The following is an 18,446-nucleotide window of genomic DNA, read 5'->3' as shown; positions in this document are numbered from 1 at the left end:
GAAGGCTTTGATGCCAAGAAAACTCTTCTAAAAACAAAATCCCAATTCCAATTTTCATTCCCTGAACATTTCCTGAGTCCAGGCACGTCCATGGGAATTTAGCAGATGCATTAACAGAGGGCTGTTTTAGTGATTTCCAAGATGGTGGCAAGGTGTTTCCTCAACTGAGGGGAAAGCAGTGCACATTTTCCAGAGGCAAAGCAAATACATGTCTGCATGCCTTGCACCCCTTCTCTTTTGCTCAGATTTTTTGCTCATGCTCTCTTTACATTTATTTCATACTATTAAATCTATGCTGAATTCATGATTAATTTTGAAGCATAGTTGGTGTATTATTTAGATTCTTTTAATTAGTTATTCACTTGTTCCATAAATTCTACTTTCAAACTGTGTAGAAATGTCACTTTAAGAAACTGTGGAGTCACAGCATTTGAAATTGAGACCTTAGCCCTATACATCATCCACCTCCTGCTCCTTCTTTTCTTCTTTCCTCTTGCTGCCACATCTGTCTTCTCCTTATGCAGCTGTGTGAAGCTCCAAGAGTGTCATCCCCCAGCCTCACATGGGCCATACCCAACTCCCTTTGCTCACTCTCACACAAGTGTCTTTGCCCACATACATTCTTCCTGGCTTACTTTCTGCCTGTGTTCTTCAAGTTTTCCTCCTAGATCATGAATGTCTCCATAACCCATGCCTGAGTCCTGCTTGCTCTCTCCCTCACTCTTGCTGGGTCACAGACTTTGGAAGCCAGAGTCCAACTCACCAATGCCTTGGCTCCACACTCACAGCCCACAGCAACAGCCTAGGAACCCTGGTGGTACAGACAGGCAAAGATGAGCACTGTACAGACGGTGAAATAACAACAAAATTACTTGGCAATCCTCAAAGCAATCATTTCACACAATAAGAATGACAAGCGCATTATAACAAAAGTATGTGAAATTTTAAGAAACAGTCAGATATTTACAGAGTCCTGAAGTGTCTTTGAACAAGATTTTTATGAAACACAACAGAGTAAATAGTTACTTTACTGTGGACAAATGTAGCAGGCCACCCTTAACCACACATAAAGTTAACATTGACCAAGAATGGAACAAAGTGACTGTATTTGTCTTACTATAGGACTGTATTTGTCTTACTGTAGGACTGAGGATCCCAGATATGTCTTGGCTCTAAACTAGGGGCCACTTTCAATTCCTAGGGGTTGCCTCCATTTTCTAAGACTGTTCACAGTTCATAGTCAGGAGGGCTTCTTAAACTTGGGTGCTGATTTCAACAAACCAGGAGGAACTGACAGTCCACAGGAATTTGATGTGCTGCATAGAACTCAGCATCACTTGCTTGACAATACAACCTACATGGCATAGCCATGTGGAAACATCATACAAACTTAATCTGAAGAAAAATCTACAAAATAACTGACCATGCTGTACAAAAATATAGATGTGATGAAAGACAAGGAAAGACCCAGAAAATGTCCCAAATTAAAGGAGACTAAAGAAACAGGACCATGGGACACAATGAATGATGAAGTAGAAAAGATCCCCCATCTTGGATTTTCCTTGACTAAATGGACATCATTGAGATAACTGGCAGAATCTTAATATGCTTATAGATTATATATTAATAGGGAACCAATTATTATATTAGAATCATATAAAATAATCATTATTTTTAGGGAATACAAGTATTTAAGAAAAAAGAAGCAGCATGCCTGGAACTCACAAGTGGTTTAGAGAAAAATATTTATTATAAAACTATATTTATATTTATCTAGCAACACACTGGGAGAGGGAGGAGAAAGGACTGAGCACATGTAGTAAAATGTCAATATTTGCGAATATTCTTTTTACTATTCTTACAGATTTCATATATGCCAGAAATTGTCAAACTAGATTATTTTCCAAAGAAAAATAAATTTTAAAATGACATTAACAAATTGTAGCTCACTGCATATATTGAACTGAATACACATAAATAAAAATGACAAATTTTATTAGCTACAGATATTTACAAAACCTCAAATTACTTCCCCTAAAACATTTAGTATATACAAAACTAAAAAGAAAATTATGAGATTGAAGCAACCCAGCAGATACCATTGATGATATCATTAATAATAGAAAAATCTAAATTACAGGTCACATGATAGGATTCCATGAAAAAAAATCACAGAACAACTTCTGTAACACTCTTTTCAAAACACATGCTCAGGATGGAACCATAGTTATGCCTCAGAAAAATTCCACTGAGAGACATTCTGTATAAATTCTACCTTAAAAGATACAAGATCATGAGGGTCAAGGACAGATGATGGAATGTTGCAGACTGAAAGATGTGAAGAATACCACAACAGAGTACAATCCATGGATCAGAATGGGATCCTTTGACAGAAAGACAATGCATACAAGTGGGGAAACCTAAAAATAAATGTGAGGAGTAAATGATAGCATGTTTCAGTGTTAACAATCTGATTATAAAGATTGTACTGTGGTTGTTTGGAGTGTTCAGACTTGTACAAAATACACACTAAGATAGTAATGGGTAGTGACATCTGCCAGAAGTTTACTCAGAAATTGTTCATAGATGGAAAGTTCTTCACATTAGAACTGGAAATTTCCACTAATTCTAAGCGTACTTCTAAAAATTTTACCAATGATGAATAAACAAATAAATAGACAGGAAAAGTAAAAAACCTGGGCAAATGTTTCTCCAGGTGAAAGAACTAGAAATCAGTGCTTAAAATAAAAATTTTTTAACAGTTATGTACGTTCAGTGACACTATAACCCTCATAATACATTTAAGCATTGACAATGGCTATAGCAGGATTATGACAAAATGATGTCTAACTTTTAAGAATACCACATACTGAGAATAACTGGAAAATACCAATAAGCATCACTAAAGTGAAATTTATCTCCATTATAGTACTCATGACAACTTGGTTGTTTGGGTACTTTTTAAACTGTTAAGATTATTTAGTTTGAGTACATAAAACTGCAATACTGGCTTTATTTTGCAAAATACAGTTAAGAGATAATTAAATATGCAAGAAACTACTATATTGTATGCAATTTCCTCATTTATATAAGAAACAAAAATATTCTCCTTCAAGAAGCAATTCACACCATACATTTAATGGGAAAAATTAAAATGTTATTTGAACAATTCAATAAATAAAATATTTATTTCTTTGAAGCCTCTACCTATTTTGTGATGATTTCTTTAGAAAGACCTTGACTTCACATAAAAGTAATTTCTAGGGGAGAAATTCTAAAGGACTCAGATGCAATTTCAGTGGGACATGAAAAGAAACATATCAAAGTTTATGAAGCATGAGTTAATTTTAAAAAGTGAGGACCATCTTCATATTAAGATGAATGAAAATACATATATAACTATAATAAAATTACCATTAAGAGTAATATTCCTGTATTGCACCCTGAATTATTCATCATTGTAGCCAAACATCAGAGACACTGTTTTTCTTACTCTTCATTCATTTATCAATGGCTATGTGCTAAAAAGTTAATGTGACAAGCATTGGAATTAGAAGATGAAGATGATTCAGTCCATTCCTCTACAATCAGGCATGATAACAAGGAAAAACAGACACACAGACAATTTCCACACAGATTCATAGATATTATAGCAGTTACAAATCAGGCCGTTATTGAAACATGGAGAGGGGACTTATATCTCAATTTTATGTCAATATTGTAATCTTTTGATACAGGTGATATAAGTTGATATCTAAAGAATAAGGAAAAAGCATACCAGAAACAGGTAGGCAAATCTGCGAACAGCTATAGGTGAGTTAGCACACTATGGAATGGGAAGTAGTCTGCATTGGTCACATGCTGGAGAAAAGGGTCAGAGCAGGGTGAGTGACAAGAGATAAAGAGGAGTAACTTCAAAATAAAGAAATTGATTTGGATATTTTTAGTCCATGCTAGGGAACATTAAACTTCTAGGCAGAAATGAAGAGAGGACTGAGACAGAAAAAGAGATACAAAGATGTTTTGAGATTTGCCATGAATAAATGAGGAGTGAGCATATACTTCATTAGAAATGTTTATGTTTATCACACCTTTCATTTGACCTCTGTGTGAAAACAAAGGGAAGGATGCCATTTGGTATTTAAAGTTTGTTTCAGGAATCAATTAATCTAAGTTTAATTTATAAATATTGGCAACATTAGATCTATTTTTATTGTTTCATTCAATCCCTGCAGCACTTGAAACAAATCAAATATCATTAATTATGTTCTAAATCAACAATACAACTCATCATAAAATGAAATATAATGTAGCAAATGTGCCTTTTAATTAATATTTCAGAGACTAGACTTAAAGAGTCTTTAAAAACTTACATAAAATGTAATAGCCACTTATTTTAAGGTTAGATCATATACATGTGTTAAGTTGTTTAGCTTAATGTCATGAAAAATGCAATTAATATTGATTTATTGAAACATACCTCATTTCAGAAAGTTGATTTTTTTATTAATAAGAGGTTAAAATGTCAGTACATATTTTGTACTGAATGCATTACTTTGTAATTCTTAGTGAAACTCTGCCTTTCATAAAATTGAATCCATTTTCAACTTAAGTAGATTTCTCCCTAAAATGAACTTTACATTCTGTACTTTTAGAAAATTAGAAGTTAACCATATATTCTATGCTATTAAGTTTAGGCAGAGAATCTTCAGTACATAAATGAGGGAAGTGACATTCTAAGATTATTGGAAAATTCTACTGGCAAAAGATTCAAAGTATTATACCATCTTGATTATGAACACACATTCCATTATCAACACCTGAGTATTTCTAAAATTTCCTTCATAAACACATGTTAGTGTTACATTTAAGACTTCAGTTTCTTGGATCCATGACTTTTTGGAATTAGAATAAAGGAAAGGAGCACATAGTTATTTAATCATGATTGGATTTCCATTATAATTTAGGACCAATTATGTGTGAATGTGTGTACATGCACATTTGCATGCGTGTATGTGTGTATGTGTGTGTGTGTATGGTTTTTTGAGACAAGACTCTTGCTATTTAGCCTTGTATTTATAGTCATGTGGCTTAAGTCTTTAAAGTACTGGGATGATAGGTAAACACTATCATACCCAGCATAGAACAATTTTTGAAACAGTTGAAGATAATTTTCCACTTTACTATGGAATGTATCAGAATACTTCAAAGTATACTGACTTTTTCCAAGAGACACCAATGACATTCCTTTTCTCTATTAATATCTAAGAAAATCCGAGGTACATGGCTTCAAGGAAAGTCAATTTAGAAAAACAGGGGAGGGTAGTAGTAAATGGATATTTACAGACCATGGTACACTCAGAACAAATGAACTTCAGAACTACTGCAGGACTTTAGGAATACTGGAGTTTATGGAAGACAAAATTTCTGGCTTAGAGAATGCAATCCTAGGAATTCTCCATTCCCATTTTCCATCACTAAAAAGTAGTCAAGGAAGTCAGTCAGTCCCTGGTAAGTATGATCTCCTCCCTACACACTAACATAGCAGCCAAGCCCTTGCCAATAGTGAGCAAAGAATTTTTATTGACTATTCTTAAGACCATGAATAGGACCGTGTGTTAGGAGGTAGGTGGTGAATACTTGAGTTGCTTCTGCTCATCTTTTGATGTAAATTTTCCTTTATTTCATAGGATTGTTGTAAGTAAAAAAAAATGAAAGTGATTTTAAAAAGATGAAATATTTTGTGCCTGGGGTGTGGCTTATAGTAGAGAACCTGCTCACTCTGCTTTTGGTCCTGGTTTTAATCACAAGCACATAAAAATGAAAACAAGTTTTATAAAAACTAGCATTCTCATATATGGTACACTCAATTCTCTCTGACCTCCTTGTGAATATAAGAATATGGTAAAACATGGACTAGAAGAAAAGTGGAGTTCTTCCTTATGAAATACATAAAGAACAATGTGCACTGTGTGCACAGACATCCTTTGTACAAGATCACTTAAAACAAGGAAAATTAAACTGAACCTGAAGGTTCTGATGCATTTTCCAAAACAACACAAACAGTACATCATGAAAGAGAATTAATTACAGTGTAGGGGATTTGCCAGGGCACTGAGTCCTCATGCAGTGTTCTTCTGGGGAACTCGGAAATGCAGCATGCATGGCCATTGCAGGGTACTGCATTTCCCATATATTTATTTCATTATTGTTATTGGTGGGGTTTGAACTCAGGGCCTTAACTTGCAAGGCATGTGTTGTACAACTTCAGCCATGACTCCAGCACTGTACCTTATAAACAATGTGAAATTGTAGAGTGCTGAGTGACACTAGTGGTTGAAATCTCAGGATTTGCACTCCAGGTATCTGTGGACTAACCACCACTCATCTGAAGATTTGTTTCACCCTTTGAATGTCAATTATTCTTTTCCTTTCTTTGCCCTTTGTATTCACCTTGTAAAGTCCTTTCTGTGATGGGTTGAGCAGCCACAGAGTGGAAGATTCCAGAGGTGAAAGCAGGTGTAGGATGCCTGAAGTCTGAACCTCCTTTAGCACAATCACACGACATTTCTGGCTGAAGGACAGAGGCCCTAATCCTTGCATATGAAACAGTGCCTTAGGGTTGCAGGCTTCAATTTCATTTTGTGTTATAGATCTACTCAGGTGATTAGTTTCCTCTTGGTTCAGTTTTGGATGATCATATGTATCTAGAAATCTGTCCATTTCCTTAAGATTTTCAAATTTATTTGAATATAGGTTCTCGAAGTAGTCTCTGATGATTTCCTGGACTTCCATGGTATTTGTTGTTATCTCTCCTTTTGCATTCCTGATTCTACTACTTTGGGTTATTTCTCTCCTCATTTTAGTCAGGTTTGCCAGGGGTCTATCGATCTTGTTTATTTTTTCAAAGAACCAACTTTTTGTTTCAATAATTCTTTGTATGGTTTTTTTGGTTTCTGTTTTGTTGATTTCAGCTCTTATTTTTATTATTTCTCTCCTTCTATTTGGTTTGGGATTTGCTTGTTCTTGTTTTTCTAGGAGTTTGAGATGTATCATTAGGTCATTGATTTGGGATCTTTCAGTCTTTTTAATATATGCACTCATGGCTATAAACTTTCCTCTCAGGACTGCCTTAGCTGTGTCCCATAGGTTCCGGTAGGTTGTGTTTTCATTTTCATTGACTTCCAGGAACTTCTTAGTTTCCTCTTTTATTTCATTGATTATCCATTGTTCATTAAGTAATGAATTATTTAGTTTCCAGTTGTTTGCATGTTTTTTGCCTTTACTATTGCTGTTCAGTTCTACTTTTACTGAATTGTGATCAGAGAGTATGCATGGTATAATTTCTATTTTCTTATATTTGCTGAGACTTGCTTTGTGCCCTAGGATATGATGTATTTTGGAGAAGGTTCCATGGACTGCTGAGAAGAATGTATATTGTGTAGAAGTTGGATGAAATGTTCTGTAGACATCAACTAGGTCCATTTGATCTATTGTATATTTTAGATCTTGGATTTCTTTATCGAGTTTTTGTTTGGATGACATTTCTATTGATGATAATGGGATGTTAAAGTCTCCCACAACCACTATGTTGGTGTTAATATATGTTTTTAGGTCTTTCAGGGTATGTTTGATGAAATTGGGTGCGTTGACATTGGGTGCATACAGGTTGATGATTATTATTTCCTTTTGGTCTAATTCCCCTTGTATTGGAATGTCCTTCTTTATCTCATTTGATCAATGTAGGTTTGAAGTCTACTTTGTCAGAGATAAATATTGCTACTCCTGCCTGTTTTCGGGGGCAGTTGGCTTGGTAAATCTTCTTCCAGCCTTTCATCCTAAGCCTATGCTTATTTCTGTCGGTGAGATGGGTCTCCTGTAAGCCACCAATTGTTGGATCTTCCATTTTAATCCATTTAAGTGTTAGTACTGATAGGTATGTGGTGATTCCTGTCATTTAGTTGTCTTTGTTATTTGAAGGTTTGATTGTGTGTACCTAAGTTGAGGTTACTCTCTACTGTCTTGCTTTTTTCTTTACCTGTGGTTTGGTGCTGCCTGTCTTTTCATGGTTAAGTTAGGTTTCACTTTCTGTGTGCAGAATCCCTTGAAGAATCTTTTGTAGTGGTGTCTTTGTGGTCACATATTGTTTTAGTTTCTGCTTATCATGAAAGACTTTTATTGCTCCATCTATTTTGAATGATAGTTTTGCTGGGTAGAGTATCCTGGGGTTGAAGTTATTTTCATTCAGTGCCTGGAAGATCTCACACCATGCTCTTCTTGCTTTTCATGTTCCTGTTGAGAAGTCTGCTGTGATTTTGATGGGTTTATCTTTGTATGTTACTTGTTTTTTCTCTCTTACAGCCTTCAATATTCTTTCCATAGTTTCTGAACTTGTTGTTTTAATGATGATATGTCATGGGGTAGTTCTATTTTGATCTGGTCTGTTTGGTGTCCTGGAAGCCTCTTGCATCTGTATGGGAATATCTTTGTCTAAATTTGGGAAATTTTGTATTATTTTGTTGAATATATTATGCATTCCTTTCACTTGCACCTCTTCTACTTCTTCGATGCCCATGATTCTCAAGTTTGGTCTTTTGATGGAGCCGGTGAGTTCTTGAATTTTCTTTTCACAGGTCTTGAGTTGTTTAATTAATAGTTCTTCGGTTTTTCCTTTAATTACTATTTTATCTTCAAGTTCTGAGATTCTGTCTTCTGTTTGTTCTATTCTGCTGGATTGGCCTTCCGTTTTGTTTTGCAGTTCTGTTTCATTCTTTTTTCTGAGGTTTTCCATATCCTGGGTGGTTTCCTCTTTAATGTTGTCTATTTTTGTCCTGAGCTCATTTATCTGTTTACTCATCATCTTCTCTGTTTCACATTGGTCTTTATACAGTGCTTCTATGGTTTCCTTTATTTCTTCTTTTGCTTTTTCAAATTCTCTATTTTTGTTGTCTTGGAATTTCTTGAGTGTCTCCTGTACATTTTGGTTGACCCTATCCAGTATCATCTCTATAAAATTCTCATTGAGTACCTGTAGTATGTTTTCTTTTAAATTATTCTTGGGGCTTCATTGGGTCCTTTGGCATAGTTTATCTTCATTTTGTTGGAGTCTGGATCTAAGTATCTGTTTTCTTCATTCCCCTCTGGTTCCTGTACTAATTTTTTGCTGTGGGTAAACTGGTTTCCCTGTTTTTTCTGTCTTCCCATAGTCTTTGGTGTTGTTACTGTCCCTGTACTATGTGCAATTAAGTATTTTCTAGCTTGTAATAATAACAACGGTAATATTTAGAATGGAAGGGTGAGCAGAGATGGAAAGCAAGAAGTTAAAGAAAAGGGAAAACAAATAAACAGACAAGAAGGAGAAAACAGAACAAGGAATCAGACAAGAAGGTTTCAAAGGTATAAACTAATCTACAGTAAGCTGAGGCATTATAGAGACAGAGAGAGGATTGAAAATAAAAACTAAAAAAAAAGATAAGAATAAAAATAAAAAAATAAGTAAATGAAAGAAATATCTGTATATAAAAATTAAATAAAATAAAATGAAAAATAGAAAACTTTTTTAAAAAAACAAAAAAACAAAAAACTTCCAAGTTCAAATGCAATGATGTTTCAGTCTTAATAATTTGAGTGTCTGTCTCAGTCTCCAATCCTGGAGATGGTGCCTCAGATGTTGTTCTGTATTTGTCTCATCAAAGGGGACGCATAAAGTAGTACAAAACTAAACACACACACACACAAAAACCCCCACCAGTATCCCAAGTTCAAATGCAATACAGTTTCAGTAAGTTTTTCAGCATGCAGGTGTAATTCGGTTGTTCTCTCATCAAAGGTCAGGAGAAAAAGAGAAAAAAAAAGAGTCTGGAGACAGTTCTGAGAATGGTATCTGAGGCTTTGGCTTGCCTGCCCACTGCTGTCAGCCTGCTGTTGCTGGAGGCATTATTTATGCAGATCTGTGGGGTGAGCTTAGCACTCACCTGGCCCTCCCGGCATTGTTTACTCAGAGTTCTACTGTGCGTGAGCCTCTGCTACAAGCTTTCTCCTTTCCAAGCACACTGGGGAATGTGACACTGCACCTGCTTTCTCAGGCCTGTGTGTTTATTTACAGTTCATGTGGGAAGTGGGTCTTCTCCCCTCTCCTTTGCAGTTTTCTTCCCATCACCACTTTTACAAGCTTTCCTGCTCCTGATTACTGGGTGTGGTGCTGCTGCTCCTGCCAGCCGCCATGTTTGTTTACAGCTCACGTGGAAGGTGGGTCTTCCCCCCTCTCCTGTGGACTTTTCCTCCCTCCACCACTCTCACAAGATTTCCTGCTCCTGGTTGCTGGGCGGGTGCCCCCGCTCCCGCAGGAGCCTCTCCTGCCCACTCGGCTTGTTTATTTACAGTTCCGGGAAGGATTCCCTTCCCCCAATCTTTGGTGCTCAGTGTGCCTCACCCTCTTTTCTGTGTGTCTTTGTTGTTCTTATTGCTTATTAGTCAGTTTCTCTTTTTTCCCCAGGTGGAGTTCAGTCTGTCCAGAGGGCTAAGCTGCTCTGGCCTGGGGTTGTCTGTGGGAGTACCAGGGTACTGCGAAGCTCACCTTGTCCATATCTTCCCAAGCCATCTGGGAGCGGGTGACTGGCAGCCTGGGGTCCCTCCTTGTTTCTCCGTTTAACATGAAGTGGAGATTCTCTGCACCAGCTGAAGGTGTAGAGGGGTCAAAGTTTTGCCTCTTCTCAGTGATTTTGCCTGCAAAGTGTGTCTCCAGTGTCTGTCCAAGATTTCATTATAGGAGGCTTGTTTTCTGCTTCCTCCCTCTAGGTGCCATCTTGGAAACCCTGTAAATCTTTTTAAAATAAGCAAATTCTATTCCCTGAATATATTGAAACAGACGAAAAGGCAAAAAAGCTTGTCCACTAAAACTCATTCTCAAAATAGATGGATCTACCAAGAGAAGAAAAAGAAGATCAGGGGAATCCTGTCTATCTAAATGAAAATTATATTCTACACCTGTTCCAAAAAGGATATCTTTGCTTAAAGACATGCAGAGAGATTTTCAGAATCTTCTACACATGCCCTCAGCATATTTTTGCTTTGCCTGGGCCATGATTTTATGTGAAAAAATAAAGTTCTTCATCCAGATTGAGAATTTAATTTTTTATTGCCCTCTAGTCTTGTTAACTGTGTGTAAAGGAAGTTTTACTTTCTTTGAGCAATGTGTTCTCCAAGATTGATCTTACTTAAATGTACCACATTGTAGGCATTGATGATCAGCTGAATTACATTGCTAGAATTTCCAGTTAAGGTTCCCACTGCTGAATTAGGGATCAAAATTTTCATTTCCTATAATTAAAACATAAACTATGAGTAATATAAATGTTTATTTAACCAATTCACTGAGCAAGCAGAATTTATCTTTAAGTATTTCCTAGAGAACTTTAGGAGTCCAATCAGTAGAAAGAAAACTAGTGTAACAGCATATGAATAAATATGAACATAAATCACTTTATAAAATTCAATCTGCCTACCCACAGCCATTTCCTATTTAATACAGACATGTAATTTTGGCTCAACTGACTAAACAAAAAAGATCTAGAATTTTGTTCCTTTTATCTTATATATATATATATATATATATATATATATATATCTTATAAATGGGCTGAAATTTTCCAGTAACTGCAAAAATGATCTGTGAGTTATTTTCACTGAGCTTCTGATCAAGGTAAATAATGTAAGAACAGTCCTATGAAATGAAGTAATACTGTTTAGCATGTAAAACATCATTCTAATCCTTCTAATATATTCTGATCTTTAATTTGGTTATGCATTATTGAGACAGGGGTACACTGCATAGTCCAGGGTTGTCTTCAACTTGCGATTCTCCTGCCTCCACATCCTGAGTGCTAGGATTACAGTATGTGAATTGTACCATACTTTATGAAAACAATAATGATTTGCATATGTAACTGGATTTCAAATTATAAAAAATGCAAATAATTGCTGTGATGTAGAGCATATTTTTGGGTCTCTAATCTTCCACTTTTATGCATGTATAAGAACCCCCATATTAAAATGGTCTTAAATAGTAAGATAGTCTATGTATATTAAATGGTAAGACACATAATTAAAGAACTGTTCATTATTAAAGGATCTATTATCTATCATTTACAAAAAAGAACAAGATTAGGGCTGGGCACGTTGACTAATGCCTGTAATCCCAACTTGGGGGGATTGTGATTGGAGGCCAACCAAGGCAAAAAGTTTACACACCCTCAACAAAGAAGCCAAGTATGGTTGTATATATCTATAATTCTAGCTATGTAGGAAGCATAAGTAGGAGGAATGCAGTGCAAGAGTATAACCCTAGATAATTTGTTTATTGTCTCAGCCAGTCCTTCCACTCTTCACCTTTGCATGATTACAAGAAGCAAGCACAGCACAAACCTTTGCCAAGAGCAATAATTGCTAGGACATTAGATCATGGTCTATACTAACCAAATAACAAACCCTTGACCTTCAACAACCCACAAGCCAGCTACTCACAATACTGTGAAGATTAGATACTAGAACTCAACACTATCCGATCTGCTAGGTTAGGACTTAAGCACTTACATAATAATGGCTCATTGTGTATACATTGTGTTCCAGGTGACACTGTCCATCATTTGGTAAAACAATGCCACCATGTTTCTTTTCTCCAATAAAGTGAAACCCACATCTGTAGAAAACACCAGCAACCATGTGACATTCCTCCAACCAATTGGTGACTTGAAAAGGAAGAGATTTCAATTTTAAAATGTTACTCACAATAACTCAGCAGAAATCATGCAAGCTACTATTATATTTTTACCTCATTCTGTTCTCGCTCTTTTCTTCCCACAATTCTAATGCTCTTGCTGATCAAAAGAGTTTCCATTGAGAGAAACTCCTACACATCACTGCTCCGCAACTTTTAGAAACAGTTTCTTGATTTTATTCAAAGGAGCTAGCACAGTGCCTGTCTCTTGGTAGAGGTTTCAGGAGTGCCTGCTACATGAATAAAGGAATCTCTGCCCCATACTCTTTAACTTGCTGTTAGGACCTGTTCCATCCTCCTGTCACCCACCCTTGCTCTATCTTGTATCACATCTGCCTCCATTATCAGCCTTCCATAATAACCCTTCCTTTTTATAACTATAGAAAAAATTGCTGCAGGACTTGTCTGCATAAATCCACCCATTTGAACTCATCAATCAACACTTTGAACTTTTCATGTGTAATTTATTCTTCAATTATTCAACAAAGAATTTAAAGTAGCAACCAAATCCTCATCTCTCTGTTTTGTAAATATATTTGTCTTAATTTAAATTTTCCTAATCCACCTGTCCTCTTACAACTAAATTCTGGGCTAGGGCATTGTTGAAGTAGTAGAGCACCTACCTAACAAGAGTTCAAATCACATACTGCCCCTCCCAGAAAGGTCTAAATTCTTTGAAGGCAGATATTAGATTTATTAATGGCAATCATTTTCCAAAAGCAGTATATCAGTCTCTTTTCCCATTAGCAAAGCAGAGCACAAACTCAGAAAGACAGCCATAACCATGGATGCTAGAGTCAGTGTGATTCCAAAGAATAAGGCACAGAGAGAGGCAGCTGTGAGCACACCTTCTTCACAGTGATCTCAAACAGCTGGCCAGAAAGAAAAGAGGTACCAGGTACTATACAGTACTCAATACTACCTCAAAGACTACTCTCTCTTCACCTTAAAATCTGAGACTAAACCTTAAACTGCAATCACCCTAGTGAAATATCAGAAGTAACAAGATCGTAATTAATATTTGCTGAGTGTGTATTGGTACTTTTCACAGTTCACTGCACTGGAACTTCACAGTAGCCCCATGTTCTATACTAAACTGTTACTCTCCTTTTAAAAATAAAAGAAAACTTTCCCTAGAGATGCTAAGTAAACTATCTTGAATCAGGGAGGGTGAGAAAGTTGTTAACTACCACACATTTTACCTATTATACTGCTTCACTTATTATCTTGGAAATCAGTTAGGACCTTACCAAGGAGAAAAAGAGAGACACAGAGAGAAACTTCTTCTACTTTGAAAATACTCAGCTGGTACCTGGTTCAAAGAATGCAAATCACTGTTCCAATATAGATGAACTTGTTACCACTGAAAATCTTGCAATTTAAAACTACAAATGCTTTATCACTTCTCTGTATGTTGTTATACAGCTTATAAATTAGGGCTTTAAAAGTTCCATCATTTTTTGCGTGGTATTAGGTTTGAACACAAGACTCACACTTGCTAGGCGGGCACTCTACCCCTTCAGTCACTCCACCAGCTCAAAATTTTCCTTATTTTTGAGTTACCAAGACCCAGAAGAAAGACGTCTCTCAAAGATAATGAGTGGAAGAAAACTGAGCAAAGGAAAACAGTGTGAGGCAGTATTCCAAGAGAGCAGTGTCAAGGTTCCCACTGATACCTCATACAACATCAGTTCCATTTCATACACAAAGCCAGAAATTATGATATCTGAGCTGCTTCCAAACTCCAAGAACACCAGTGAAAGTACTACAAAGTAGTACACTGTGTCAAATGGTTAGCATGCCGACTCTTAAAAGTGTATGAAAAGAAGTAGCTGCCCAGGTTAATCAAGGACATAATGATTAAACTTTCCAAAAAACACTTACAGTTAGTCCATGCACTTCTCAGAGACAATCTAATGAAATGGTAATTGAGGTTATGGTTTTGATAACTTATGCTAAAATCCACAAAAATAATAAAATAGACCCTTGTGGAAAATAAATGTACTTACTCCACAAATGGCAACCTGCATGATCACATCAAATCCACCTTCTGGAGAATCCAAGTTCCAAATATTGCTGTTTGTCAGTAAGTTCTTTGATGATTTCTTCTTTATCAGTAAGACTGAGCACCTTTTTGAAGTTGAATGAGCAGGTGCAGTTCTGTTCACTTGTGCAAGGGGTCCTGAGCTGTGTTGGTGTTGTATTAAAGTAAGGCATCACAATTTTTTGCACATGACACAAAACCAGACAAGAAAAAGTGCACATGGTCAGATGAATGTACAAGGTTGTATTTTTTAAAAAAACATGTTATCACATGTAACTTTCTATGAACTAAATGTCTAAATCTAATTTGTAATGAAATAATAATTAGTAATGAAATAAAATCTGGGGTACTTGACAGGTTTATAAAATAAACTAAGAGATGATTGGAAAAGAATCAGGCATTTCATTATTCAACTGGCAAAATTTGTGTCAAATTACATTGAGTATACATTGACTGAGGAAAAAGAGTGACAAAAAGTATTAGATGGATTTTAGGAATATCAATTTCCTCTCAGAAAAAGACTGAAAACTGCCCTATTTATCTCAGAAACACATAGTGAAGAACGAAGAAAGAGAACACAAAAGGACTTGAGAAGTGTTATACATAAGAAAACTACTAATTTTTCAAACTCTTCTACTGATCCGGAAATTTGAAGTAATCCTCCTCATTTCATTCATCAGATCAGTTCCAAGATATTTTCCATTCTCCAGATCATCTTTTATTGAACATGTGGGATCCATAAGGTAATAAATATCAATGTGTTAATCTTTGGCTCTCTTAAATCTTAAAGTAAATGTCTGTGGCTCCCTTAATTAAACAGAGATTAGAAAATGAAATCAGCTTGCTAGCAATCAAAAACAGATGAGAAAAATCAAATGGATACAATTTACACATTAAACAGTATAAAATGAAATAAATTAAGTGTACAATTTTTACAAAACCTAAAGATTCTATAAGTAACTCTATAGGTTATGTCCTCAATTTCATTCAACCAAAATTTGTAACACCAGACCTTTCACCAAAGATGAAAAAGCAAACATCCTCAAGCAAAGTGGACAAAAAAAATCAATTTTGTTCTATTTTGGAACTGGAATGTGTCATAGGGTGTCCATATTAAAGCCTAGGTCTCTAGGTTGGCACTGTTGATAGGAATTTTTTAAGAGGTGTTGCCTAGAGAGATGATTTATGTCATAGGAAATTTGTATGGTGAAGGAGACAGAGAAAGAGAGAGAGAAAGAGTCTCCTTCCAACTCACCTCCTGAATGTGAAGTGAATAGTGTGTTCTACCAAGAGCTACCACCACAATGTGCCACTGTCACAAGACCAAAACACAGGAGCTACTTAATCATGGACTAAAACTTCTGAAACAATGAGCCAGACTAAAACTTTTCTCTTTATAAAATAATTTCCAGAAGTTGTAACAGTAATGGAAACACTAACAAATTGATAACTATGAGACAGGTAAACAAATACATAAAACAGCATGAATTGACTAGGGAAGGAAAGTCTGGGCACGTCATAGGGCACAACTGACAGTTCACGTATTAAATTTCATGTGAGAAATTTCTTCTTTGTGTAATGCAGCACTGCAATATACAAGTGAATAACTAAATCTTACTTTTATTTAAGAAAATGTGGCAAAAATGTTTTTTAAAAAATAAGAGATTAGTTATGAAACTATAGGAAAAAAACAAAGAGATGATGAAACTCTGAACTGAAACAATGAAGAAGGAGCAGAGGAAAGATAAAAGAGATGTTGAATGTGATTCCCTTCAAAAATATAGGGGCTAGGGTTGTAGTTCAGAGGACAGCACTACCAGCACACACAAGGTCCTGGGCTAGATTTCCAGCATTTTAAGACAAAACAAACTTAACAAAACACAAATCTTAGGAAATACAGGAGGAAATGAAATTTGGATGAAAAATTATTAATTTTAATATGAAGATTTTCTCTGTATGAATTTCTAGTAAGCACCTAGAGAAACAGGTACTGAGCTCAACAGAAGTCCATGGTTGCAGCAAATGGTTTTCAAATACATGAAGGAAAACCAACTTTTACGTGATCTGAAGGAATGAAGGAGAAAGCAAAGACACAAAAAGTAAACTGGAGAACAATGGTAAGCAATGAGATGAGCAACTAGGAGTGATGCCACAGGAGCCAAAAGCATCTTTGGAAGTTCAAAGCATCACCTGAGTCAGAAAGCTTTAAAAATAATAAAACAAGAGCTCAGGAGTGGCTTAAGGGGTAGTGCCTCTCTAGCAATGCAAGGCTCTAAGTTCAAACATCAATACCCCAATAATAAAATATTATAATTTAATAATAATACACGTAGGCAACTAAATTCTGAAATGAATGGCACAGACAAGGATCCTGTAGATCTGGGGTCTGAGGTGATGGTGGCACTCTGCTGAAGCAGGTGTAGAAGTGGAGGCCTGACTTCACAGGCTGAAGAGTAGATCAAAAGGGAGCAAACACCATTCTCCCTGACAGAAATGATGGAAGCAAGAAAGAAAGGAGAGGGCCTATTTCTTTATTTTTAGATGTGGACTACCACAGGTACTTAAATAGCTATTACTTAAGAGTACCAAACTAACACAAAAGAAGCAAGTGTGTTAAAATACTGCTTTTGTATTATGAAATTATAGCACAAGATGAACACTGTTATTTTAAAAACTTATTGTACTCAAGTCTAAATAATACCTCCTAACTTTAACAAAATTGCTTTCTGACCAACATTTAATATTATCCCAGGTATGATTTACAAATTGTTGTCTGCAAATCCTTTCCAAAATTGAATCTTTACTGCATCTTTGGGTTGCCAGAACAAAAATGAAAATGAGCCCTCAATGGAAGCTGACTAAAAAGCTTGCATAAAGGTCGTGCCAAAAACCAAATACAAGGCTGGAGGTGTGTTTCTGTACCTGATCATAATTGCATAACCAACTGCTATGGTTGGATCTGAGTAGTATCGTCTGGCTAGTGCTTTTCTGCTGTTCCCTTGATATGGTTGGTGACATTTTTAGATTTCTTTATAATTTTGGAGATTCTGTGATTTTGTATATCTTCTGGATGGTAATCTTTCTTTTTTTAACACTTCTAAATCATCACATTATGCAGAAGTAGAAGTATTGAAAAAATATTTAAATAACATATAAAATATTGGTATCAAAAGATGCAGTAGTCAGCCCATGTTTACATAATCAGAATTGTAAATACATTATTTACAAAAATCAAATGAATTAGAATGTACTTAATTTATGGCTTTTAAATAAAATATTCTACTCATACAATCATAATAAGTGCTTTTGGTAAAAATTAAGCAAAATCAATTCAAAGAAAGTAGTAACTTTCCCGAATGCCCTAATTGTACATATTTTTAATGCTCCATGTTCGTTATCAGAGTACCTAAGCATTAACTATTTTCTTCACTGAAATTATTTGTTAATCAAGGTTAACAACTATTAGTAATAGAAATGCACAAACATCAAATAGTATTTTAAAAAAATTTCTGATAAACAGTCCTTCCCATGTCTTTTGTATTACATATTACTCCCTCCTTTCATAGTATTTTTAACAGCCCATCATCTAGAGAAAGCATATTAGCCTAAATACATCTCAATTAATGG

General features: G+C 35.6%; 1 pseudogene; it reads right to left on the bottom strand.

Moving 5' to 3' along the window:
* The window catches only part of LOC141417261 (integrin beta-1-like), a 725,909-nt pseudogene extending 707,938 nt beyond the window's left edge, over nucleotides 1–17,971 (bottom strand).
* Nucleotides 17,972–18,446: the final 475 nt, after the last annotated feature.

Source organism: Castor canadensis, chromosome 15, assembly GCF_047511655.1.
Source record: "Castor canadensis chromosome 15, mCasCan1.hap1v2, whole genome shotgun sequence".
Lineage (NCBI taxonomy): Eukaryota > Metazoa > Chordata > Mammalia > Rodentia > Castoridae > Castor > Castor canadensis.
This window is presented reverse-complemented; position numbering and strand designations above follow the sequence as displayed.